Source organism: Triticum dicoccoides, chromosome 6A (genome assembly GCF_002162155.2).
Source record: "Triticum dicoccoides isolate Atlit2015 ecotype Zavitan chromosome 6A, WEW_v2.0, whole genome shotgun sequence".
In the NCBI taxonomy this organism is placed as follows: domain Eukaryota; kingdom Viridiplantae; phylum Streptophyta; class Magnoliopsida; order Poales; family Poaceae; genus Triticum; species Triticum dicoccoides.
In genome coordinates, this window is record NC_041390.1 from 99,112,837 (window position 1) to 99,140,652 (window position 27,816).

A 27,816-nucleotide genomic window follows, 5' to 3' on the forward strand; every position below is an offset into this window, starting at 1 on the left:
TTTTGACATCCATTTGCCAGATTTCATAAAATGTGACAAATTGTTAACATGATTCGGACAGACTTAAGCATCGCTACGAGTGAGAAAATCTCATCGTAGTCAACACCTTGAACTTTGTCAAAACCTTTTTCGTCAAGTCTAGCTTTGTAGATCGTAACACTACTATTAGCGTCCGTCTTCCTCTTGAAGATCCATTTATTTTCTATGACTTGCCGATCATTGGGCAAGTCAACCAAAGTCCACACTTTGTTCTCATACATGGATCCCATCTCATATTTCATGGCCTCAAGCCATTTTGCGGAATCTGGGCTCCTCATCGCTTCCTCATAGTTCGTAGGTTTGTCATGGTCAAGTAACATGACCTCCAGAACAAGATTACCGTACCACTCTGGTGTGGATCTTACTCTGCTTGGCTTACGATGTTCGGTAGTAACTTGATCTGAAGTTACATGATCATCATCATTAGCTTCCTCACTAATTGGTGTAGGAGTCAGAGGAACAGATTTCTGTGATGAACTACTTTCCAATAAGGGAGCAGGTACAGTTACCTCATCAAGCTCTACTTTCTTCCCACTCACTTCTTTCGAGAGAAACTCCTTCTCTAGAAAGGGTCCATTCTTAGCAATGAATGTCTTGCCTTCGGATCTGTTATAGAAGGTGTAACCAACTGTCTCCTTTGGGTATCCTATGAAGACACATTTTTCTGATTTGGGTTTGAGCTTATCTGATGAAACTTTTTCACATAAGCATCGCAACCCCAAACTTTAAGAAACGACAACTTTGGTTTCTTGCCAAACCATAGTTCATATGGTGTCGTCTCAACGTATTTAGATGGTGCCCTATTTAACGTGAATGCAGCTGTCTCTAATGCATAACCCCAAAACGATAGTGGTAAATCGATAAGAGACATCATAGATTGCACCATATCTAATAAAGTACGGTTACGATGTTCAGACACACCATTATGCGGTGGTGTTCCAGGTGGCGTGAGTTGCGAAACTATTCCGCATTGTTTCAAATGTACACCAAACTCATAACTCAAATATTCTTCTCCACGACCAGATCGTAGAAACTTTATTTTCTTGTTACGATGATTTTGCAATTCACTCTGAAATTATATGAACTTTTCAAATGTTTCAGACTTATGTTTCATCAAGTAGATATACCCATATCTCCTCAAATCATCTATGAAGGTCAGAAAATAACGATACCCGCCGCGAGCCTCAACACTCATCGGATCAGATACATCAGTATGTATTATTTCCAATAAGTCAGTTGTTCGCTCCATTGTTCCGGAGAACAGAGTCTTAGTCATATTGCCCATAAGGCATGGTTCGCAAGCATCAAGTGATTCATAATCAAGTGATTCCAAAATCCCATCAGCATGGAGTTTCTTCATGCGCTTTACACCAATATGACCGAAACGGCGGTGCCACAATTAAGTTGCACTATCATTATTAACTTTGCATCTTTTGGCTTCAATTTTATGAATATGTGTATCACTACGATCGAGATTCAATAAACTATTTATATTGAGTGTATGACCATAGAAGGTTTTATTCATGTAAATAGAACAACAATTATTCTTTGATTTAAATGAATAACCGTATTGCAATAAACATGATCGAATCATATTCATGCTCAATGCAAACACCAAATAACATTTATTTAGGTTCAACACTAATCCCGAAAGTATAGGGAGTGTGCAATGATGATCATATCAATCTTGGAACCACTTCCAACACACATCGTCACTTCACCCTTAACTAGTCTCTATTCATTCTGCAACTTCTGTTTTGAGTTACTAATATTAGCAACTGAACTAGTATCAAATACTGAGGGGTTTCTATAAACACTAGTAAAGTACACATCAATAACATGTATATAAAATATACCTTTGTTCACTTTGCCATCCTTCTTATCCGCCAAATATTTGGAGCAGTTCTGCTTCCAGTGACCATTTCCTTTGCAGTAGAAGCACTCATTTTCAGGCTTGGGTCTAGCTTTGGGATTCTTCACGGGAGCAGCAACTTGCTTGTCGTTCTTTTTTAAGTTCCCCTTCTTCCCTTTGCCCTTTTCTTGAAACTAGTGGTCTTGTTAATCATCAACACTTGATTCTTTTTCTTGATTTCTACCTTCATCGATTTCATCATCATGAAAAGCTCAGGAATCATTTTTATTGTCCCTTGCATACTATAGTTCATCACGAAGTTCTACTAACTTGGTGATGGTGACTAGAGAATTCTGTCAATCACTATCTTATCTGGAAGATTAACTCCCACTTGATTCAAGCGATTGTAGTACCTAGACAATCTGAGCACATGCTCACTGCTTGAGCTATTCTCCTCCATCTTTTAGCTATCGAACTTGTTGGAGACTTCATATCTCTCAACTCGGGTATTTGCTTGAAATATTAACTTCAACTCCTGGAGCATCTCATATGGTCCATGACGTTCAAAACGTCTGTATCTGCTAGCCAAACGTTCATAACGTCTGTATCTGCTCCTGCAATAGGTCTGTCACATAGCGGTGCATCAAGGACATAATTCTCCTGTGTAGCAGTGAGGATAAACCTCAGATCACGGATCCAATCCGCATCCTTGCTACTAACATCTTTCAACTTAGTTTTCTCTAGGAACGTATCAAAAATAAAACAGGGGAGGTAAACGCGAGCTATTGATCTACAACATAGATATGCTAATACTACCAGGACTAAGTTCATGATAAATTAAAGTTCAATTAATCATATTACTTAAGAACTCCCACTTAGATAGACATCCGTCTAATCCTCTAAGTGATCACGTGATCCAAATCAACTAAACCATGTCCGATCATCACGTGAGATAGAGTAGTTTTCAATGGTGAACATCACTATGTTGATCATATCTACTATATGATTCACACTCGACCTTTCGGTCTCCAGTGTTCCGAGGCCATATCTGCATATGCTAGGCTCGTCAAGTTTAACCTGAGTATTCCGCGTGTGCAACTGTTTTGCACCCGTTGTATTTGAACGAGAGCCTATCACACCCGATCATCATGTGGTGTCTCAACACGAAGAACTTCTGCAACGGTGCATACTTAGGGAGAACAGTTATACCTTGATAATTTAGTGAGAGATCATCTTATAATGCTACCGTCAATCAAAGCAAGATAAGATGCATAACAGATAAACATCACATGCAATCAACATAAGTGATATGATATGGCCATCATCATCTTGTGCTTGTGATCTTCATCTCCGAAGCACCGTTATGATCACCATTGTCACCGGCGCAACACTTTGATCTCCATCGTAGCATCGTTGTCGTCTCGCCAACTTATGCTTCCACGACTATCGCTACTGCTTAGTGATAAAGTAAAGCATTACAGGACGATTGCATTGCATACAATAAAGCGACAACCATATGGCTCCTGCCAGTTGCCGATAACTCGGTTGCAAAACATGATCATCTCATACAATAAAATATAGCATCATGCCTTGACCATATCACATCATAACATGCCCTGCAAAAACAAGTTAGATGTCCTCTACTTTGTTGTTGCAAGTTTTACGTGGCTGCTATGGGCTGAGCAAGAACCGTTCTTACCTACGCATCAAAACCACAACGATAGTTTGTCAAGTTAGTGATGCTTTAACCTTCTCAAGGACCGGGCATAGCCACACTTGGTTCAACTAAAGTTGGAGAAACTGACACCCGCCAGCCACCTGTGTGCAAAGCACGTCGCTAGAACCAGCCTCGCGTAAGCGTACGCGTAATGTCGGTCCAGGCCGCTTCATCCAACAATACCGCCGAACCAAAGTATGACATTGCTGGTAAGCAGTATGACTTATATCGCCCACAACTCACTTGTGTTCTACTCGTGCATATAACATCTACGCATAAAACCAGGATCGGATGCCACTGTTGGGGAACGTAGTAATTTCAAAAAAATTCTACGCACACACAGGATTATGGCGATGCATAGCAACGAGAGGGGAGAGTGTTGTCCACGTACCCTCGTAGACCGAAAGCGGAAGCGTTAGCACAACGCGGTTGATGTAGTCGTACGTCTTCATGATCCGACCGATCAAGTACCAAACGTACGGCACCTCCGAGTTAAGCACACGTTCAGCTCGATGGTTGATACGTCTCCAACGTATATATAATTTTTGATTGTTCCATGCTATTATATTATCAATCTTGAATGTTTTATATGCATTTATATGCTATTTTATATGATTTTCGGGACTAACCTATTAACCTAGAGCCCAGTGTCAGTTTCTGTTTTTTCCTTGTTTTAGAGTATCGCAGAAAAGGAAAATCAAACGGAGTCCAATTGACCTGAAACTTCACGGAACTTATTTTTGGAAGGAAAGCAACCCGGGAGACTTGGAGTCCACGTAAGGGAAGAAACAAGGAAGCCACGAGGCAGGGGGCGCGCACACCCCCCTGGGCGCGCCCTCCACCCTCGTGGCCCCCCTGACGTACTTCTTCCACCTATATATCTCCATATACACTAAAACGATCGGGGAGCACAATAGATCGGGAGTTCTGCCGCCAGAAGCCTTCGTAGCCACCGAAAGCCAATCTAGACCCGTTCCGGCACCCTGCCGAAGGGGGAAACCCCTCTCTGGTGTCCATCTTCATCATCCCGGTGCTCTTCATGACGAGGAGGGAGTAGTTCTCCCTCGGGGCTGAGGGTATGTACCAGTAGCTATGTGTTTGATCTCTCTCTCGTGTTCTTGAGGTGGTACGATCTTGATGTATCATGAGCTTTGCTATTATAGTTGGATCCTATGATGTTTCTTCTCCCCCTCTACTATCTTGTAATGGATTGAGTTTTTCCTTTGAAGTTATCTTATCGGATTGAGTCTTTAAAGATTTGAGAACACTTGATGTATGTCTTGACGTGCGTATCTGTGGTGACAATGGTATACCACGTGATTCACTTGATGTATGTTCTGGTGATCAACTTGCGGGTTCCGCCCATGAACCTATGCATTGGGGTTGGCACACATTTTCGTCGTGATTCTCTGGTAGAAACTTTGGGGCACTCTTTGAGGTTCTATGTGTTGGTTGAATAGATGAATCTGAGATTGTGTGATGCATATCGTATAATCATACCCACAGATACTTGAGGTGACATTGGAGTATCTAGGTGACATTAGGGTTTTGGTTGATTTGTGTCTTAAGGTGTTATTCTAGTACGAACTCTAGGGCTATTTGTGACACTTATAGGAATAGCCCAACGGATTGATTGGAAAGAATAACTTTGAGGTGGTTTCGTACCCTGCCATAATCTCTTCGTTCGTTCTCCCCTATTAGTGACTTTGGAGTGACTCTTTGTTGCATGTTGAGGGATAGTTATGTGATCCAATTATGTTATTATTGTTGAGAGAACTTGCACTAGTGAAAGTATGAACCCTAGGCCTTGTTTCCTAGCATTGAAATACCGTTTACTCTCACTTTTATCATTAGTTACCTTGCTGTTTTTATATTTTCAGATTACAAAAACTATTATCTACCATCCATATACCACTTGTATCACCATCTCTTCGCCGAACTAGTGCACCTATACAATTTACCATTGTATTGGGTGTGTTGGGGACACAAGAGACTCTTTGTTATTTGGTTGCAGGGTTGCTTGAGAGAGACCATCTTCATCCTACGCCTCCTACGGATTGATAAACCTTAGGTCATCCACTTGAGGGAAATTTGCTACTGTCCTACAAATCTCTGCACTTGGAGGCCCAACAACGTCTACAAGAAGAAGGTTGTGTAGTAGACATCAAGCTCTTTTCTGGTGCCATTGCCAAGGAGGTGAGTGCTTGAAGGTATATCTTTAGATCTTGCAATCGAGTCTTTTAGTTTCTTGTTTTATCACTAGTTTAGTTTATAAAAGAAAATTACAAAAAATGGGATTAAGTTTGCCTCATACGCATCATCTTTTTAATATCTTTCGTGAGTATGATGGAAAGGAAAATTGTGCCAAAGTGTTAGAAGAAGAATGCATTAAAATGGTTTGCACTAAATATTTGAATGATGAGCATGATTGCAATGTTGTTAGTATGAATTCCTTGAATATCCATGATGCTAATGATATGCAAAGCCACAAGCTTGGGGAAGTAATGTTTGATGAAGATGATATTTTTTGTCCCCCAAGTTTTGATGAGAAAATTCATTATGATGAAAGCACGCCTCCTATTTATGATGATTATATTTATGAAAGTGGATTTGGAGAGGTCATGACTTTATTTAGTGATGTATCCACTATTTCAGAAGAGGTTTCAATTGATTATGATGAGAACGAAGTTGCTACTTATGATGATTATTGTGATGAAACTGATGCTATAAAGAGTAGTGATGATTATATTTATAAAACTTGTCATGACTATGAGTACCCTTTCTTTGAACATAAATCTTTTGATGTGGAAATAATTTATAGTATTCAAGTCTCTTATGATACTCCCACTATTCTGAATGAGAAGAATTTTGCTTATGTGGAGATCAATAAAATTTCTATGCTTGTAGATCCAGAAAAGAATGTTTTAGGTGTTGGTTATATTTTTGAATTCATTCATGATGCTACTGAAAATTATTATGAGGGAGGAACATATGCTTGTAGGAATTGCAATAATATCAAGTTTCCTCTCTATGTGCTTAAAGTTTTGAAGTTATGCTTGTTTTGCCTTCCTATGCTAGATGATTATTGTTCCCATAAGTTGTTTGCTCACAAAATACCTATGCATAGGAAGTGGGTTAGACTTAAATGTGCTAGTCATATTCTTAATGATGCTCTCTTTTTGTTTCAATTCTTATCCTTTATGTGAGCATCATTGAAATCATCATGCCTAGCTAGGGGCGTTAAACGATAGCGCTTGTTGGGAGGCAACCCAACTTTATTTTCGTTACTTGCTTTTTGCTCCTGTTTAGTAATAAATAATTTATCTAGCCTCTGTTATGATTGAGTTTTTATGTTTTAATTAGTGTTTGTGCCAAGTAAAACCATTGGGAAGACTTGGGGAAAGTCTTGTTGATCTTGCTGTAAAAAACAGAAACTTTAGCGCTCACGAGAATTGCTGCCATTTTTATTTGGAGAGTAATAATTAGTTAATTATTCTTGAAGACGATTAATAGATAAATTACTCACGTCCAGAAATTTATTTGGGAATTTTATGAGTTCCAGAAGTATATGTTTGATTCAGATTACTACAGACTGTTCTGTTTTTGACAGATTCTGTTTTCATCGTGTTGTTTGCTTATTTTGATGAATCTATGAGTAGTATCGGAGGGTATGAACCATAGAGAAGTTGGAATACAGTAGATATTACACCAATATGAATTTAGAATGAGTTCATTACAGTAACTTATGACGGTGATTTCTTTCTTATACTAACGGAGCTTACGAGTTTTCTGTTAAGTTTTGTGTTGTGAACTTTTCAAGTTTTGGGTAAAGATTCGATGGACTATGGAATAAGGAGTGGAAAGAGCCTAAGCTTGGGGATGTCCAAGGCACCCCAAGGTAATATTCAAGGACAACCAAGAGCCTAATCTTGGGGATGCCCTGGAAGGCATCCCCTCTTTCGACTTCGTTCACCGGTAACTTTAATTGGAGCTATATTTTTATTCGCCACATGATATGTGTTTTGATTGGAGCGTCATTTTATTTTCTTTTGTTTTGCTTGCTGTTTCAATTAAATACCAAGATCTGAAATTCTTAAATGTTAGAGAGTCTTCATATAGTTGCATAATTATTCAACTACTCATTGATCTTCACTTATATCTTTCGGAGTAGTTTGTTGTTTGCTCTAGTACTTCAATTATATCTTTTAGAGCATGGTGGTAGTTTTATTTTGAAGAAATAGATGAACTCTCATGCTTCACTTAGATTATTTTCAGAGTCTTAAATAGCATGGTAATTTGCTTAAATAATCCTAATATGCTAGGTATTCAAGATTAATAAAAACTTTCATATAGAGTGCATTGAATACTAAGAGAAGTTTGATACTTGATGATTGTATTGAGATATGGAGGTAATAATATCAAAGTCGTGCTAGTTGAGTAGTTGTAAATTTGAGAAATGCTTGTGTTGAGGTTTGCAAGTCTCGTAGCATGCACGTATGGTAAACATTGTGTAAAATATTTGAAACATGAGGTGTTATTTGATTGTCTTCCTTATGAGTGGCAGTCGAGGACGAGCAATGGTCTTTTCCTACCAATCTATCCCCCTAGGAGCATGCGCGTAATGCTTGATTTTTGATGACTTGTAGAATTTTGCAATAAGGATGTGAGTTCTTTATGACTAATGTTGAGTCCATGGATTATACGCACTCTCACCCTTCCATCATTGCTAGCCTCTTCGGTATCGTGCATTGCCCTTTCTCACATTGAGAGTTGGTGCAAACTTCGCCGGTGCATCCAAACCCCGTGATACGATACGCTCTGTCACACATAAACCTCCTTATATCTTCCTCAAAACAGTCACCATACCTACCTATTATGACATTTCCATAGCCATTCCGAGATATATTGCCATGCAACTTTCCACTGTTCCGTTCATTATGACACGCATCATCATTGTCATATTGCTTTGCATGATCATGTAGTTGACATCGTATTTGTGGCAAAGCCACCATTCATATTTTTTCATACATGTCACACTTGATTCATCGCAATCCCGGTACGCCGCCGGAGGCATTCATATAGAGTCATACTTTGTTCTAGTATCGAGTTGTAAATAAATAGAAGTGTGATGATCATCATTAATAGAGCATTGTCCCCAAAAAAAGCCAAAAAAAAGAGAAAGGCCAAATGAAAAAAAGAAAGGCCATATATATATAAGGGACAATGCTACTATCCTTTTTCCACACTTGTGCTTTAAAGTAGCACCATGATCTTTATGATAGAGAGTCTCTTGCTTTGTTACTTTCATTTACTAGTGGGAATCTTTCATTATAGAACTTGGCTTGTATATTCCAACAATGGGCCTCCTCAAGTGCCCTAGGTCTTCGTGAGCAAGCAAGTTGGATGCACACCCACTTAGTTTCTTTTGTTGAGCTTTCATACATTTATAGCTCTAGTGCATCCATTGCATGGCAATCCCTACTCCTTGCATTGACATCAATTGATGGGCATCTCCCTAGCCCATTTATTAGCCTCGTTGATGTGAGACTTTCTCCTTTTTTGTCTTCTCCACATAACCCCCATCATCATATTCTATTCCACCCATAGTGCTATGTCCATGGCTCGCGCTCATGTATTGCGTGAAGGTTTATGAGTTTGAGATTACTAAAGTATAAAACAATTGCTTGGCTTGTCATAGGGGTTGTGCATGATGAGAGCATTCTTGTGTGACGAAAATGGAGCATGAACAAACTAAATGATTTTGTAGGGATGAACTTTCTTTGGTCATGTTATTTTGAGAAGACATGATTGCTTAGTTAGTATGCTTGAAGTATTATTGTTTCTATGTCAATATTAAACTTTTGTCTTGAATCTTATGGATCTGAACATTTATGCCAAAATGAAGAGAATTACTTAGAGAAATATGTTAGGTAGCATTCCACATCAAAAATTCTGTTTTTATCATTTAGCTACTCGAGGACGAGCAGGAATTAAGCTTGGGGATGCTGATACGTCTCCAACGTATATATAATTTTTGATTGTTCCATGCTATTATATTATCAACCTTGGATGTTTTATATGTATTTAGGTGCTATTTTATATGATTTTTGGGACTAACCTATTAACCTAGAGCCTAGTGACAGTTTCTGTTTTTTCCTTGTTTTAGAGTATCGCAGAAAAGGAAAATCAAACGGAGTCCAATTGACCTGAAATTTCACAGAACTTATTTTTGGATCGGAAGCAACCCAGAAGACTTGGAGTGTATGAAAGGGAAGCAACGAGGAAGCCACGAGGTAGGGGGCACGCCCTCCACCCTCGTGAGCCCCTCGTGGCTCCCCTGACATATCTCTTCCGCCTATATATATCCATATACCCTAAAACAATCGGAGAGCATAATAGATCGGGAGTTCCACCGGCAGAAGCCTCCGGAGCCACCGAAACCCAATCTAGACCCATTCTGGCACCCTACCGGAGGGGGCAATCCCACTCCGGTGGCCATCTTCATCATCCCGGTGCTCTCCATGACGAGGAGGGAGTAGTTCCCCCTCGGGGCTGAGGGTATGTACCAGTAGCTATGTGTTTGATCTCTCTCTCTCTCGTGTTCTTGACGTGATACGATCTTGATGTATCGCGAGCTTTGCTATTATAGTTGGATCTTATGATGTTTTCTCCCCCCTCTACTCTCTTGTAATGGATTGAGTTTTCCCTTTGAAGTTATCTTATCGGATTGAGTCTTTAAAGATTTGAGAACACTTGATGTATGTCTTGCTGTGCGTATCTGTGGTGACAATCGGATACCGCGTGATTCACTTGATGTATGTTTTGGTGATCAACTTGCGGGTTCCACCCATGAACCTATGCATAGGGGTTGGCACACGTTTTTGTCGTGATTCTCCGGTAGAAACTTTGGGGCACTCTTTGAGGTTCTATGTGTTGGTTGAATAGATGAATCTGAGATTGTGTGATGCATATCGTATAATCATACCCACGGATACTTGAGGTGACATTGGAGTATCTAGGTGACATTAGGGTTTTGGTTGATTTGTGTCTTAAGGTGTTATTCTAGTACGAACTCTAGGGCTGTTTGTGACACTTATAGGAATAGCCCAACAGATTGATTGGAAAGAATAAATTTGAGATGGTTTGGTACCCTACCATAATCTCTTTGTTCGTTCTCTGCTATTAGTGACTTTGGAGTGACTCTTTGTTGCATGTTGAGGGATAGTTATGTGATCCAATTATGTTATTATTGTTGAGAGAACTTGCACTAGTGAAAGTATGAACCCTAGGCCTTGTTTCCTAGCATTGCAATACCGTCTATGCTCACTTTTATCATTAGTTACCTTGCTGTTTTTATATTTTCAGATTACAAAAACTATTATCTACCATCCATATACCACTTGTATCACCATATCTTCGCTGAACTAGTGCACCTATACAATTTACCATTGTATTGGGTGTATTGGGGACACAAGATACTCTTTGTTATTTGGTTGCAGGGTTGCTTAAGAGAGACCATCTTCATCCTACGCCTCCTACGGATTGATAAACCTTAGGTCACCCACTTGAGGGAAATTTGCTACTGTCCTACAAACCTCTACACTTGGAGGCCCAACAGAGGCCTGCATGGGCTGGGCCTGCTATGGTGCTAGATGGGCCAAATCTTCCAGTAGAGTAGGTCCTCCTCTTTTCTATTTTCCTTTAGCTAGTCTTTTCTGTTTTTCTTTATTTGTTTACTACTCTTCATTTTAATTGAGTGACCAAATGAATTTAGTCAAATGTGAAACTTCACACAAAAATCCAGGGCAATATTATTGAGCCACACACAAGTGTGTAGAATATTTGGAAAAGCATAATTATTTTTAGAATTCAAAATGGCCGGGTTATGTGCTGTTGCACCACTTATTAATTTGTTAAGGGCATTTTAATAATTCAAATGAGGTTGGTTAATTCACCACAATTTCTTATTGAATATTTTCAACACAATGAACATTTTTGTTTTACTGTTTGAAGAAATAAAATTTTGTCTTGCAATTTAAATTTGAATTTGGGTTTGATTTGGAACAAAGTGATGATTAACAAAATAATTGGGATGACTTGGCAGTCATTAGCGGGAGGCTACTGTAGCATGATTATCGGGGTGTTACAGTTTTGCTCTGAGGATGGATTGAGGGATGATGGAGGTGACAGCCCTTGCAGCGTGCGGTGCTCAGTGGGAGTGTGCCTGACCGGTGTGGGACCCAATCTAGGTAGTGGCTTGGCGGGGAGACCCGGCTTTAGATGTTAGGCTTTAGTGCAATGTCTATTTGGTATTAGGCCCGAACATTCAACACGCCTTCATCAAGGAGATAGGAGTAGCAACGGTGTTGTCAGGATGGTGGCTTCAGCCTTATTGATGTATCACCTTGTATGGTCTTTGTGAATAATTAACAATATGGCTGCATGCATCGTCCAGATGCAGAGGCCGGGGGTACATCCTCCTTTTCTAAAAAAAGAAGTCATTTTTTTGGAACGTAGACGCACGGCGCATCCGGCTTTAAATTAATAAAGCCACAAGGCAGCATCCACATCAGTTCAACCTTACAACCAAACTAACATAAGTTCAGCGGGCTCGCAGTCCCGACAATGATAAAGCTAACAATTCACACGGGCGAAGATATAACATAGCTTAGTTTGCAACTAGATAAATAGAACGCAAAAGAGTTAAGCTTGCAGCGCTGGTGATCTTGATCTCGTCATGCACCACTTGATCTTCTCCAAAGTCTCGATCATGCATCCCTCGTCATGATGCTTCCCCAATGGCGCACAAGCCTGTAAGAAAGTATGACATTTGAAAAGAATCTCAGCGGGGTGAGCAGGGAACATGTGTTCGATAGTAATTTTGTTCCGCAGGTCCACATTGACCAAAGCATCGCCCCTACACACCGCCACACCACCCGAGCATTCGTACCCCTCTGCGCGGTTAGTATGGTAAGAAGGTCGTTGCTAGTTTGCGGATTCCAGTTCTGGCTAAAAGCCTCTTTGGCTGCACTCCACGCAAATCTAGCGAGACAACATCTGAAGAAGACGTGATTAGCATCCTCCCCCAGCCCACAGATGGTGCATGTCTCATTCACCGGTCCGTTGCGCTTGGCCACGTTATTCGATGTAGGGAGGTGATTACGGAACATTTGCCACATAAAGATCTTAATCTTGAGGGGAATGCCAGCCTTCCACAGCCCCTTAGCCATGTCCAACTCATTCCCCTCCGTGAGCTTCTCGTATAAGGATTTGACCGAGAATTTCTGAGAGGCCGTCAGCTTCCACGAGATCTCGTCATTATCCTCGTTGAGAGTCCTCCCCTTGAGCTCAGCAACTAATGCATTCCAGGCAGCCGCCTCTCCCATCTCCAACAGCCTAAAAAAGGAAATCACCGGAGGGTGCACTCTAAGTGCATCAGCGACCAAAATGTTTGTGTCTATGGCCAGCTGATACAGCTTCGGGTGAGATTGCCACAACGGGGATTGTCCCCTCTAGCTGTCCAGCCAAAATCGCGCGGACGCTCTGTTGTTGACAGAGAATTGGGCCCCAACCGTAAAGGCATGTCTCATCGCTTGAATGCCATTCAAAAAGGTCAATCCCTTGGCCTTGGCCTTAAACAGGTTGCCATCCGGGAAGTATTTTGCCCAAAGAATGTCCGCCCAGAGACCCTTCTCGTTTTGGGCTAGCCGCCACCACCACTTGGTTAGCAGGGCAACGTTCATCAGTTTCGAATTCGTGATCCCCAAACCACCGAACTTCTTCGGCCTGCAGACCGCCGCCCACTTTAACAAGTGATATTTGCGTTTCGTCCCAGTTCCTTCCCAAAAGAACCGGGCGCGCGGCGTGTCAAGTTTAGCATGCACTCCATTGGCCAGGAGGAACATGCCCATTGTAGAGAGAGGAAGAGAGGATAAGCTAGAGTTGGTCAAAATTAACCTAGCGGTCGAGGACATAAACCTTCCTCTCCAAGGACTAACCCGATTCACCACTTTGCCATATAGTGGCGCCCATTCAGCTATAGTCAGGCTCTTGTGCGTTATCGGCAGTCCAAGATACTTGATCGAGAACTTGCCAATCTTGCAATTGAGCAAGTTTGCGACCCTCCTACTTTCGTGCTCCTCCATCCCTATGGTGATCATTTCTCTTTTGAGAAAATTAATCTGAAGGCCCGACAAAATTGCAAAAGGGATCAACAGTAACTTAACCGAGGCAATGTTATGGTCATCCGGCTCGAATAACAACATCGTGTCATCTGCGTATTGTAGATGTGTCACACCGCCTGGAATAAGATGAGAGATTAGCCCTTTGATGTGCCCCGCATCTCTTGGCTTGCTAATCATCGCCGCAAGCACATCCGCAACAAAATTAAATATCAAAGGCGAGCTCGGGTCCCCCTGCCTGAGGCCACACTTGTTGCGGAAGAAATTGCCTATCTCACCATTGATGGTCACCGCCGTGTGCCCACTGCTCACGAGGTGCATGATACGGTGAACAAAACCCCCCTCAAAACCCTTTTTGATGAGGACCTCTCGCACGAACTCCCAGTTCATGCGATCGTAGGCCTTTTCGAAATCTAACTTAAGAAGGACGCCACGCGACTTGGTACGTTTAAGCTCGTGAACGATTTCCAGAAGCGCTAAAGGTCCTTCTAGGATGTTACGGTACTTCAGAAAACCTGTCTGACTAGGGCTAATCAGCCGTTGAGCTACGGGCGCCAGGCGAGAGGCGTAAGCTTTCGCACAGATCTTGAACGGGACATTTATCAGGGTGATTGGTCTGAAGAGTTTAATGTTGTCAGCCCCTTTAACTTTGGGGATCAAGCTGATGGCCCCGTAGTTTAATCTAGCCAGGTCAACAGTACCTAACGCGAACCCATTCACTATACCATACAAAATGTGTTTAAGGTTAGGTCAGAACTTTTTCAAAAACTCTACTGGCCACCCGTCCGGACCAGGAGTCGTGTCCGTTTTCATATCGTGTAAAGCTCGATCAATTTCCTCCGGGAGGAATGAGAGAACGAGCCCGTCGTTCTCCTCCTGAGTGACACGTTCGGATGGGTCCCAAAGGTCATCACGGAGGCAAAGAGCCTTTTCCTCGGCCGTCCCCAAAAGACCGATGAAAAACTCATAAATGTGGGCGACAATGCGATCGTTGGTAACTAAGAGACCTTGATCAGATTGTAACCGAAGGATCGTACTTTTACGTTTCCTACCATTAGCGTAGGCATGTAAATAACCAGTGTTAGCGTCTCCTTTGGTGACCCACTTGATACCGCCCCTACGACGCCAATACTCCTCTTCAGCTCGGAGGATGGCTAATACTTTGCGTTCTAGGTCGTAACGAGCGGCCCATTCCCCCTCCGAGAAGGGCCGCTGATCAACCTCCTAGTCCATCGCGGCTATTGCCTCAACAATGTTAGCCCGCTCTTTCTTAGTCTCACTGCCATGGTTAGCCCCCCACCCACGAAGGAAAGCCCAGAGTTTGCTAGCCGCCGTGATCCAGAACTCAGCTGGTCCGCGTTGTGGCCCAAGCTGGGTGCAGATCGTAGACCAATGATCCGCAACCATCTGAGCAAACCCCTCGGACTCAAACCATGCCGTTTCGAAGTAGAACCGTGGGCTACGCCTAATGAATTCCTCCCCGGAGGAGAATATCAACGGGACATGGTCCGAGCCGATACGTGTTTCGGCAACTAGTGTGCATAAGGGAAATAGAACCTCCCATTCGGGAGTAAAGAAAACCCTATCTAACACACTCCAAACCGGCCGCGTTTGTTTGTTAGTCCACGTAAATATCGCACCGGTCCGAGCCGCCTCACGCAAAGCCATTGCCGCAATGGCACCATTGAACATGGACACCCCAGTCCAATCAATGTTGGTGTTGCTTTTGTCCGCCCCCGAACGGATTAGATTGAAGTCACCACCCACCACAAGTGACAAATTTATTGATCGTTTGCCCCCTACCAAGTTGGTTAAATCCATTAAAAAATCTGATGAATGCGAATGGTCTGCAGGTCTGTATACGCACACAACAACCCACGAGAGGCCCGTGACACGATGACGCACGGTAGCCGCAAGAAAAAAATACACCTACATCCCATTGCAATACATCACAAATATCAAGGTTACAACCCATAAGAATGCCACCCAAGTGCCCCAATGAGGGCACCCAGTGCCAAGAGAAACGTTGCAGCGGGTCGAAAGAAAGGAGCTCACGATACGAGAAGTCATATTTAATCATTCCTGAAGCGCAACTACGTCGATCCTCTCCTTGGAAATATATTCCTTGAGCTGTGTACGTCTCCCACCGTGGCCACACCCACGGATGTTCCAAAATAGATAACGCATTTATATGATTCAATTACGCAGACGCACCCCCTGGATGTCACCGCCTTCGCCACTCGCTTCCGCGCCGGGATCCAGCTGGAAGAAGGTAGGTCAGAGGCATCCCTCGCCTCTGTCCCCTCATTGGGCCCTGCCTCGCAGCCAGCCTCTACCGGCATGATGGCAAGTAGATTGAGTCAGCACAGCGTGCGACCCCAGCCGCGAGCATGGCCTGCGCTTCCTCCGGCGTGTGCACCAGCGAGATGATCTCACTACACGGAGCACTAATCGCAACTCCACTATCGTCTAAGATGTTCGCAAGATGTTCATCCGAAAAAGCATTCAGAATGCGGTAAGATGGTAAGGAATTACCTGCAGCCTCCAAATTCTTGTCAGCAAGCCGAAGTTTGGCGCTCTCCAGCGAGGTCAGCTCCCCAAGCTTGGCCTTGGCTCGTGCGCTGGGCGCCCGCTGTGCAACAGGAGTCGCCTTGGAACGCCTGGCCTTGGTGCCCACTTCTGCCGCACCCAGCGCCGCCCCTAATTCGCCACCTATGGTTGCCGCCGCTCCCGTCTCCCCCGCCTCTACTGCCACCTGCTTATTGGCCGGCTTTCTGCCCACTGTCTTCTTTGCCTGACGCCCCGCACTGTTGGAGCCACGCTTGTTGGCGGGGGTCAGGTCACAATCCACGACACACCCAGAGTCCGCCCCTGTTGCCACAGCCAGAGATGGCACGAGGACAATAGTCATTTATCAAGGTAAGCCGATATTACAAACGTCTTCTTTCTTTTGTTTTTCTGAAACACATGCCAAATGACTATTTAACAGGGAATGAATTGACACACCCACAGACGTGACAAAATCAATATATTACTAATATTAGTGCTCAACATTTGTCGTGGCAACTAATGAAACTATTTCATTTATTTTAAGCAGGACACGTATGATGAAATGACTGAGCGCATAGATACGGCTGTCATACCATGCAAAATTCCTGGCAAGATCAGAGCAAATCATAAAGGATTTTATGAATGAAATCCAGAAATCACCTCAAAAAATCACCAGTCAATTGTGCAGGTAGATTTCGTACCCCAATTGGAGTAAAGGTTTCCAGCATTTTGGAGTAAATAACTTATAGGTATTGGGGGGTGTTCGAGGTTCTAAAGTTGTTTCTCTTGTTAGATTCTGATAGATGGCAAAGACCAAAAGGCAGTTGATAGTGAAGGAAATGTGCTTCCAACCCTTGTTTACATGGCATGTGAGAGGAGGCCTCAACATCACCATACCTTCAAAGCTGGGCAATGAATGCTCTGGTACACTCACAAATCTTGACCCGTAACACTAAGTGACCGTTTATTGTGAACTTCATAATTATAATTATTAAGCTCATTATCTTGTACTGACCATTCTTGACGAACATAATATTTGCACCATACTCTAATTCACAACCTTGAAGTCTTTGATAAACAGTATTGCTGGACAAGAGTAACCAAAATGTTATGGTGTACTTTCTTTCCTTTGAGAAAATTGTAGCATAAAGTTGACACCCTGATAATTCAATTTTCCAGCATTGTATCAACAGTCCACAATAGAATTTTCCCAAGTACTACCCCCTACCTAAATATAAGACGTTTTTGCAGTTTAAATTAAACTGCAAAAACGTCTTATATTTAGTTACGGAGGTAGTATTTGGGAGTATGAGAGTTGAGGAAATGTAAGAACCTCCACTTTTACGGACTTTTTGTGAAAAAGTGTGGTGAATATATGAGTATCTTGGTTTTACATATAGACAAAAACTCATTCATGAATGCTAGACACTAGTACTACCAAGTACTAACTACCAGTCTTGTCTGTATGGTATCCAGTCTTGTCCATATGGTACAATGTTATCATCCAATTAGATGAGCAATTTATACCATGAATGGTTGTAATACCTTCGTCATAATGGACTTAACTAAAATGTGTTAATTTTTTCCATCGAAACGCAGATAAAAGGGTATCATCAGTGATAAGCAACAACCCTGTCATCATGAATGTGGACTGTAATACGTATTCCAGCAACAACAATACGGTCAGAGATGCATTGTGCTTTTTCCTTGACGAAGAAATGGGTCACAAGCTCGGATTTGTGCAGTATCCTCAGAACTATGACAACATGACCAAATATATATGGTAACTCTCTCCATGTCATCAATGAAGTCAGCATCATTAAACTGTAACTTGAGTACCATTGTCATGTTCTCCATAATATTTCCACTAACATAGCTACTCAATTTAGAGGTGGAGATGGGTGGTATGGACAGTTTGGGTGGACCTCTGTATGTTGGCACTGGATGTTTCCACAGAAGGGAGATCCTTTGTGGTAGGAGGTTCACCAAAGAATATCAAGAAGACTGGAACGGAGGGATCAAGGGCAGAATACAAGATACTAGCATAGATGAGATTGAAGAGAAAGCAAAGTCTTTAGCAACCTGCACATCTGAACATGACACGCAATGGGGAGATGAGATTGGGTTGAAATATAATTGCCCCATGGAGGATGTAATCACTGGATTGGTGATACATTGCAGAGGATGGGAGTCAGTCTACAAGAATCCTACAAGACCAGCGTTTACGGGTCTAGGTCCAACGACACTTGCTCAGACACTATTGCAACACAAGAGATGGAGTGAGGGTAGTTTCTCAATCTTTCTATCAAAATACTGCCCCTTCTTGTTTGGGCATGGAAAAACCAAGTTAAGACATCAAATGAGCTACTGCATCTATGGGCTATGGGCACCCAATTCACTCCCTACCCTGTATTATGTTATCATCCCTTCACTATCCCTCCTCAAAGGCATCCCCCTTTTCCCCAAGGTAATGATTCATAATATGAGCAAAGCGTCACCTTGGTTGCATGTGTTTTCTATTAAAACTAATGCAGTATTTACGTGTCCTTCAGATTACGAGTCCATGGATCGCACCCTTCATATATGCCTTCTGTGTGAAGAACATGTACAGCCTATATGAGGCATTATCATGTGGAAGCACATTGAAAGGATGGTGGAACGGACAAAGGATGTGGTTGGTTAAGAGAATAACCTCGTTTCTCTTTGGAGCCATTGACATTGTTCGGAAGCTACTAGGGCTATCAAAGATGACATTTGCGGTTACACCAAAGGTAAGCAGTGAAGATGAATCCAAGAGGTATGAGCAAGAAATTATGGAATTCGGGTCATCGACTCCGGAATATGTGATCATCGCAACTATTGGCCTCTTTTGGCTTATACCATTCACAGTAACATTAGCTTCTTTTGGCTTTGTGATGTTGGACTTTCTGGTGCCAATAGTTTAAGTCCCCACATGAGGCATCAGTGTCTAATAAAGTACTCAAGTTGGTAGGCTTTATGGTTCTCTTGAAATATATTTCATCTAAGAAACTTCATGTGTACTTGTGTTTATATGTGGCACCGCCTTGGTGGGCGGACGCAATTTGTCCAAGCCCTTCGACTCGAGATTAGACCAAATTACCCTTGCAAAAATTAAAAATGCCCAAATGGAAAATGTTAAGAATACTAATACAATCAACAAGAGATCTAACTCTCTATTTATTGCAGGAAATATCTAAGTCAATACTACTCCTCTAGCAATAGTAAAATCCTGGTATGGGACTTGTATATAATCAAGGCTTTAGATGGACCTATGAATACAAAGGATCCAACCATTCGTATAACTGAATGAAGAATGAGTTTTCTAGATTTAGCAAGGTGGCTAGGGCATGGACTTTTTGTAAACCCCTCTATTTTTATCCACAATGCTTAATCAACAACTACACTCTAAGATGCCACAACACTCCCTCTCTTATATCCTGTCATTTCTTAGATCTTGCTAATGAGGGAATTCATTAATTTGAAACTCTTCACAACAGCTGAGTAAAATTGTAGCATTAGATTTGTGAAAATATTTTCAAAATATTTTTTCCATATTTTCCTAACCAGCATATCCCTATGAATATTAATATGAAAGTAACTTGTTGAAGAGTATGCAATGTCAAAACCACCATCTATTTTGGTACGAATTAATTTTTAACATGTGTCCATGTGAGCGTAATATTAGTGCACTTTTACAATACATTTTACTTGGGAGTAACTTGTATAGGACCGGACTTTTAGAGTGAATACACAAGATCTAGCCATTTGGGCTGCTGAAAGGTGGAGACAAAGCAAGGAGTGACCAGAATGTACATATCACATATGAATCCCTTGGTTCTGTCGCAATAACGTTTAGGTCTTTCGCTTACTTAGTTTTGTTTAAAATATGAATGACTGTAAGGTGTCTGGTGTATATTGTAATGTGCCAGCCTTCACAAAAGAAGGTAAGATGGATGAAGCAGGTTTATCATAAGGTAAAGGAAGACGACTCCAACCTTCAACATGTATCTAAGAACATTAAAACTATTATCTGATTGCTCTTCTTTAATGCACAGCACTGTCTTTCAGATAATTTAAATAGGAAATATAAAGAAAATGATTAGTAAGTGCAGTTTTATGTAGAAAATCATAGAGGGGCAAATCTTTAAAAAACCCATTCATCAAAATTTGTACACATATGGCTACACTAAGAAATTTGGGAGAAAGAGAAAAATTAAAGGATTACACGTGAATATTTAATTGCGACATGTAGAACTTCTTCACATTGGTTCTTGTTTTTACCTCAGCAAAAAAATCTTTACCCCTTGGGAAGATGACTAGAACATTCTTTCACAACAACTGAGTTCCATTCTCCCAAGTAACCAAGGAAGACAAGTCCAAACCCGCCCTTTCCATTCTCTTGGCTGGAGTTATTTGTAATATGCTTCAGTTCTTTGTAAGAGAACTCTCGGTTCTCAAGTAACGCCAATTCATCTTCATAACAAGTAACCTTTCGCTTAGCTGAATACATGCATAGAGTAATTAAAGGCAAGAACTTTTCCTTTCGTATAACAAACACTACTAGGAAAAGGCATGCTAGTGGCGCACCGGATTTGCCTTCTAATGGCGCACTACCGGTGCGCCACTGGCATCACGCCATTAGAATTAAATTCTAATGGCGCACCACCGGTGCGCCATTAGTATCTGGTGTTCTAATGGCGCACCACGTAGTGCGCCATTAGTATAGCCTGCAGTGTGTCATTAGAATGCCTCCCAGGGGGGCATATGTACCCATGTGCTTTGGCATTCTAATGGCGCACCAGCAGTTAATGCGCCATTAGTGTGATGATCACAGTGCGCCATTAGTGTCTTGTGTGGTGCGCCATTAGTATGAATATTAGGTTTTTTTTGCTTTTTTGATTTTTGCACAGGTTACAAAATATATTATTGGACAGAATATAGACAGCAGCACACAGCAACATCAGATTCATCGAATACAATAGAAGATTAGTCTCCGAATACAATTCATCAAATTAGTCTCCGAATTCAAAAGACCAAACAAAGATAAAACATTACAAGTCTCAAGACCGCGAGTATCGAGTTTGCCTTCACATTACAAGTCGATATCGATCATCTAAACTACCATCACATAGAAGAGAGCTATGGCCATCACGATGAGCATCATCGCGATCAAACTGGTCTTCATCTGGTTCCTCCAACGCTCCCTCCTCTCTCCCTCTAGATAGCGGGCGTATCTACATTCGGCCTCCGCCCTAGTGGTGTATCCTTTGTAACTGTTACCGCTGAAATGGTGAACCTGTCTCCGACACTCCTCCCAGTCGTCGTAGACTCCGGGAACCTTACCCTTGTACACGATATACGGCGGCATCTCTATGCACAAGCCAAACAACAGACAATACATAAGCAATATGTAAGTATGCAACAAAAGGATCGGAAGAGAAAAGCAAGACATTAATAGCACGATTCATGGTCCTACTAATAAATAACATCGATTACATCTAAGTTGAACGACTGTCCAAACCAAAGAGGCATACGAATTCATTAAATTATAATTACAACATGAGCCAATCAATGTTTCAGAACTACACATCACTACTTTCGACTCGACTCATCGGACAGGAATGTGGATGAAGCCGCCGTCTGTCATGATGGCCATGAAATCGCGGTCGTTGTCACCCTGCATTTGTAGCATTTCATCTATCTCACTGTTGGACGGTTGATATCTGAGGAAGAACTGCCCCGAGGTATGAAGGACATCTTGATGGATGATGTCCGCAAACTCCGACTAGATGCGAAAGAATTCTTGTCTGAGGTCCGCGTCCTGGACTGCCGACAAGCTCGCGGCCCAATCTTTGAGATTATCTGGTAGCAGAAGTTGATGATGGTCCCTTACGATCGCCCGCATGTGATGGAGGGCGTAGTAGGCATCCTTCTGACCGCCAGGAGGCTGCTTGACGCAGCAGAACTTCGTATTGTGTGAGAACATGTGCTTGCCGTACTTACAAACTGCCCTGGTGAAGGTGCCTCCAGATTTGGCGTAGGTGGGGAGAACATCATCAAGAACTTTCTTGACATTTGTGTAGTCTATTTTGGAGTTACGGTTCGGATCTAAATACGTGGCCATGGAATATTTCGGGCTTAAGAGGATGAGTGTGCAATGTGTGTCACTGCACAGAACACGGAATGTTAGAAAAAAAAGAACGATCGAAATCTAAGAAATCATATGTTACGGGGCGGTTAAGGGATGACTTACTTGAGAAAGTAAGCCACAAGGAAGTTATCCTTATCTGGGTTTGCCAGAATGACGCCTTCGAGGTGTGAACTCGCAACTTGGCGGTCCCCACCGCTGCTCAAGTGCTTGGCACGCATGTAGAAGGGGTCGACTATCACGATGTCCGGGGTCTTGTCTCTAATGATCCGCATCTCCATACTCAGTGAAAACAGCCGAACGAAGGTGTACTGCAGCGGATGAAGGTTAAACATAGCAAAGATGTCATCAAACCGCAGGACGATCGTACCCCCGATGTCGCCATCCACAAAGCCCTTGCCCTCTGGCACCTTGGCCACGAAAACCGGGTATGCCACATCCTTCTCTCTGAGACGCCTTTTGCTTCTTTCCCGGCAGTGGGCAGTCTTTCCAATTTTTCAACAGCTCGTCTATTTCCTCGCCGCTCCTCGTACACGGGCGTTTTCGGGGTTCGGTTTCACCATCAAACAGATCCTTGCGTTTCCTCCACGGGTCATCGTCGCGAAGCCACCTTCGATGTCGCATGAACACGGTTTTCGAAGACCCGGGATCTCTATCTAGCTGGCGATATGTTGTGTCATCCATGCACCTTACGCGTCCAGAAAATCTGTGGACTACCTGCCCCGCGAGATATCCGTAACCGAGATAGTCATGCACCGTCGTGAGCAGTGCGGCTCTCATAGGGAAATATTCTTTCTCTGCGGCGTCCCACGTATTGGCTGGCGTTTTCCACAACGTGTCTAGCTCCTCCTTCAGTAGCCCCAGATACAGATTGATGTCGTTCCCTGGTTGTTTTGGCCCTTCAATTAGCATACTCATGTGAATGTACTTCCTCTTCATGCACAACCAGGGGGAAGGTTGTACATCCACACAAACATAGGCCAGGTGCTATGTGTGCTTCTCTGGCTGCCAAACGGATTGACTCCATCGGTGCTCGCGCCCAGCACGATGTTTCTTGGATCCTTCCCAAATTCTGGGTATTCGAAGTTCAACGCTTGCCACTGGCTCGCATCCTTAGGGTGACTCAGCATCTTGTCTTTTTTATTTATCTCCGAATCATTTCCGTCATCTTCCCGCTTCTTCTCCTCCCTATCCGCGTGCCAACGCAGGAGCTTTGCTACCTTAGGGTCCGTGAAATACCGCTGCAGACGAGGAGTGATCGGAAAGTACCACACCAATTTTCGAGGAGCTTTCTTCCTCTTCTTGTATCGAGTGACGCCGCACACCGGACATATGGTAGACTCCGCGTGCTCGTCCCGATAAATGATACAATTGTTCATGCACACATGGTATTTCCCGTGCGGTAAATCCAGAGGACACACGATTTTCTTCGCCTCCTCGAAATTGGTCGGGCACTTGTTCCCCTTGGGAAGACGTTCGTGCCAGAATGACATGTTCTCGTCGAAGCATGCGTCGGTCATTTTGTGTTTTACCTTCATCTCTAGAGCCATGAGCGTTACTTTCAGGCGGGTATCCTCGGGCCTGCATCCTTCATACAATGGAGTAACCGCGTCTATCTCCAGTTGATCCAGCTTGGCTTTCTCTCGGGCGGCAGCTCTTGCGTTATCCGTCTGCTTGAAAGCAGCTCTTGAATATGAGGGTCCTGCATCCAGCCTCCATCGTCGTCTGCTCCGGCATCTTCATCTTCATGATCATGCCCTTCGTCTTGATCTTCCTCATCATCATGTACGACATCTTCTACATGATGACTGTGTACAGCATCACCGTCGTGATCATGTCCTGGAGATTCTTCGTCTTCTCGCCCGCCCTCGCCGCGGTGGTACTTGTCTTGTTGCCCTTCCTCATTTCTTGCCCGGCCCCCATGGACGACTTCATAGTCATCTTCATCACCTTGCCACCGATAGCCATCCATGAAACCACGCAAGAGCAGGTGGTCCCGCACCTGCCCGGAATCCGGGTCCGCAATAAGGCTCTTCAGCTTGCATCTTCGATACGGACATCTTATCTCTGTCTCGTTCTTTTGAAGCATCTCGGCCTTCACGGAGCTCAAAAACCTATTCACGATGCCTTCAGTCATCGTGCGGACCATGGTCGCCTGCGGGTAGAGCAAAACGATATTTTAGAACCAAGAAATTTTTTGGCATGACCTTCCCTAAAAATAGGACCAAAAAGAATGCATAGTGCCAAAATTCTCGCCGAAACGGAAATGAATCAAAACATTCCGGCAAAATATTGGCAACTATCGCATTTCAAATACCGGTACCTTCAAACACAAACATATATGCAACACCACAAACACATGCAACACCACAAACATACATAGATCTAGCTAGGCCACAAAAAGTGCATGTGCACGCGTTGTTGGAGGGAGCTAGGGAGAAAAAAAGTAGATCTACATCATGAAGATAGCTTTCCCCTTACTTACCTATCAAAAAAGGTAATTTCACCACTTAATTTTGATGAATCTATGGTGGAAATGAGGTGAGGAGGAGGAGATGGCCGAAAGCTTGGAGAAGGAGGTGAAGGGAATGAAGTGGGGAAAGTGAGTGGGTAGGTGTGGGGCTGTCCAAAATATCTTGTTGGGGTCCCAGGTTACTAATGGCGCACCACCAGCAAATGCGCCATTAGTAACCCTGGTTACTAATGGCGCACCTGCAGGTGGTGCGCCATTAGTAGTTTTGTAAAAAAGTAAAAAAAAAAAATATATATATATATATATATATATACTAATGGCGCACCGGGTAATAGTGCGCCATTACTAGTTTAAACTAGTAATGGCGCACTGTGAAACGATGCGCCATTAGTAGTTTTGCAAAAAAAAAGAATATTTTTTTTACAGTAATGGCGCACTGTCTGCTTGGTGCGCCATTACTACTTAGAACTAGTAATGGCGCACTTCGACCCGATGCGCCATTACTATGTATGGAAAAATGGAAATAATAATAATTTAATACTAGTGGTACACCCTGTTTTTTGTGCGCCATTAGTGTCTTCCACACTAATGGCGCATCACCAACCGGTGCGCCATTAGTATATAGTAGTGGCGCACTGTTTCCATGGTCTACCATTAGTATCAATCCTATCTATAGCCCTTTTCCTAGTAGTGAAAAGCCAAAATAAAATTAAAATATGAAAGTGTGAAAGGCACAAAAAAGAAACCATTGCCACAAAATATGACCAGTTTGAACACTTGGCACAACAAAAATAAGATAATAAATAGTGCAATGGCAGCAGCAATTGGTACAACTATTACTGCGAGAAGTGTTCCATTGTTTTTCTTTCGACCTGATCTGTAGGCAGTACCATTGCTACAAAGATTTGCATTATCACCAACCTTGGTAATTCAAAATATACAAGATTAATCGCAATATAATGTGATTCCATAGTGTTTTGAATAAAGAGGGATGTCTGACTATGAATGCTGGAAGGAATCAGTACTTCTCTATAAATATACTAATCAATAACCTAATAATAAACTAGTCAAATGTAATACTACCTCCATCACGGTTTAGAAGACGCACTTGGAAATTCTCTAAGATCTAGGTGGTTATCTATTGGTTATGAGACGGGCTAAAAAATAGCATTCACACTACGCATGCATATAGAAATAGTATATCGGAGTACTAATTAGCTACTAGAAATAAATGCAATGCGTCCTAAACCTTGTCTATTGTGGAAACGCACGCAAATTTAACTGTGCCTTCAAAACCGTGACGGAGGGAGTACTAACATTTTTAAAGGTCCTTTCATAAGAATGCTTCCCAATAAAATGAAACTAGTTAAATGCACAGGGACAAATAAAACTGATATATAAGATTCTTCCATGCCTTTCTAGAGAAATCCAACCATAAGCATATTACTTTCTTCACTAGAGTTACCGGTCCTTGTTGTAGTATCAATTACAGTTGATGACTGATGATGAGATAACTTATCTTTCCAATTAACCAGAAGTACTATACTTTATTGAATGAACAGTCAAATAAATTGAAAAACATTAGGCCCAAATAGCAAAGTGTAATTTTTCAGTTAGTATGATAAAATTTTCAGTTAGTATGATATTGAAGCATCATTTACAATGATATTAATGACATCATCCAAAAACATTGCATTACTTATTTACATGTTAGTATGTATATTTTTCTTCAAAAATATATATTCAAATTTAGTTAACTTTCGAAAGCAAAACATACATTAGTGACAAGGACCCATTTTGGGACCTTTGTAAAAGGTTGCAAGGAATTTCTCTACTCAGATCATTGCTGGATAAATCTTTATCTTTACCTAATATTAAAAGGAGGATTGTTTCTCCACTTTTTTGTCCATGGTGGGACCATCAAATTTTTCGTCCGTTTTGTTGCTGGCCTGGCTGCTACGAAAGAAAAAAGGAAAGAAAAAAGGAAAAATATTGAACCGGAAAAAACAAATGCCATGAGGGAGATTCGAACCGAGGAATACTAGGTTGATTCTTGTGGTGGCGACCAGCCCAACTAGGCTCCTGGGTGTGCCTAAAAAAAAGCGCCTGCTTCCTTTTGATACGGAAGTGGGCGTGCGGAAATAAGGTGTAAGAATTGCGAGCAGTTTTTTTAATTATTATTTTTTTACTTACAATCATCCACTACAACGTGGTCCATGACTGCTCGAGGGTGGGTGGCATGTTGACATCCATGTTTATGTATGTTCTTCACAATCCGTAGCTGCCATATTTCCGTTTGTTCTTTATTATGCAAACTGTTACTTTCTTAGGTAGATCTATTCATTTTCTGATCGGTGTTTGACTCTTTCAAATGAAGTGCACTAAGTTGCTGTACTAGCTATGTGGTTCGTTTTTCCCTAATGTGTATTTGAATAATTGAATATGTTTAACTATAACAGTTGCGGTATGAGGAAGACCTGCATGAAAAAAGTGATTGATTAAATACATGGTATATGTTGTTTTTCTCACTAATTAGTTTTTCTTCTTTATTTACATTCTTCATTTTTAGAAGAGATTTAATCAGATGTTTCACATCATTTTATGTGTTATTGTTATTAGGCTAGGGCCATATGATATTTTATGTAGTTTTCTTATAAAGAATACTTTTATATTTTTGGCTTCTTTCCGCCGCCATTATGAATATCTAGATGTACTGAATAATACATATTTCAATTCTAGAAAAATATCATAAAAAATATGTGTTTCAATTCCAATCTTTCTGTCTCAGTGGTAACAACTAATCAAACTTTTGCTAGCTTTAAGAATAATTATATT

The 27,816-nt window shown here is 42.1% G+C and overlaps 1 pseudogene; it reads left to right on the top strand.

Annotated features, from left to right (window-relative positions):
• Positions 1–19,284, top strand: part of LOC119315216 — an 86,825-nt pseudogene extending 67,541 nt beyond the window's left edge.
• Positions 19,285–27,816: the final 8,532 nt, after the last annotated feature.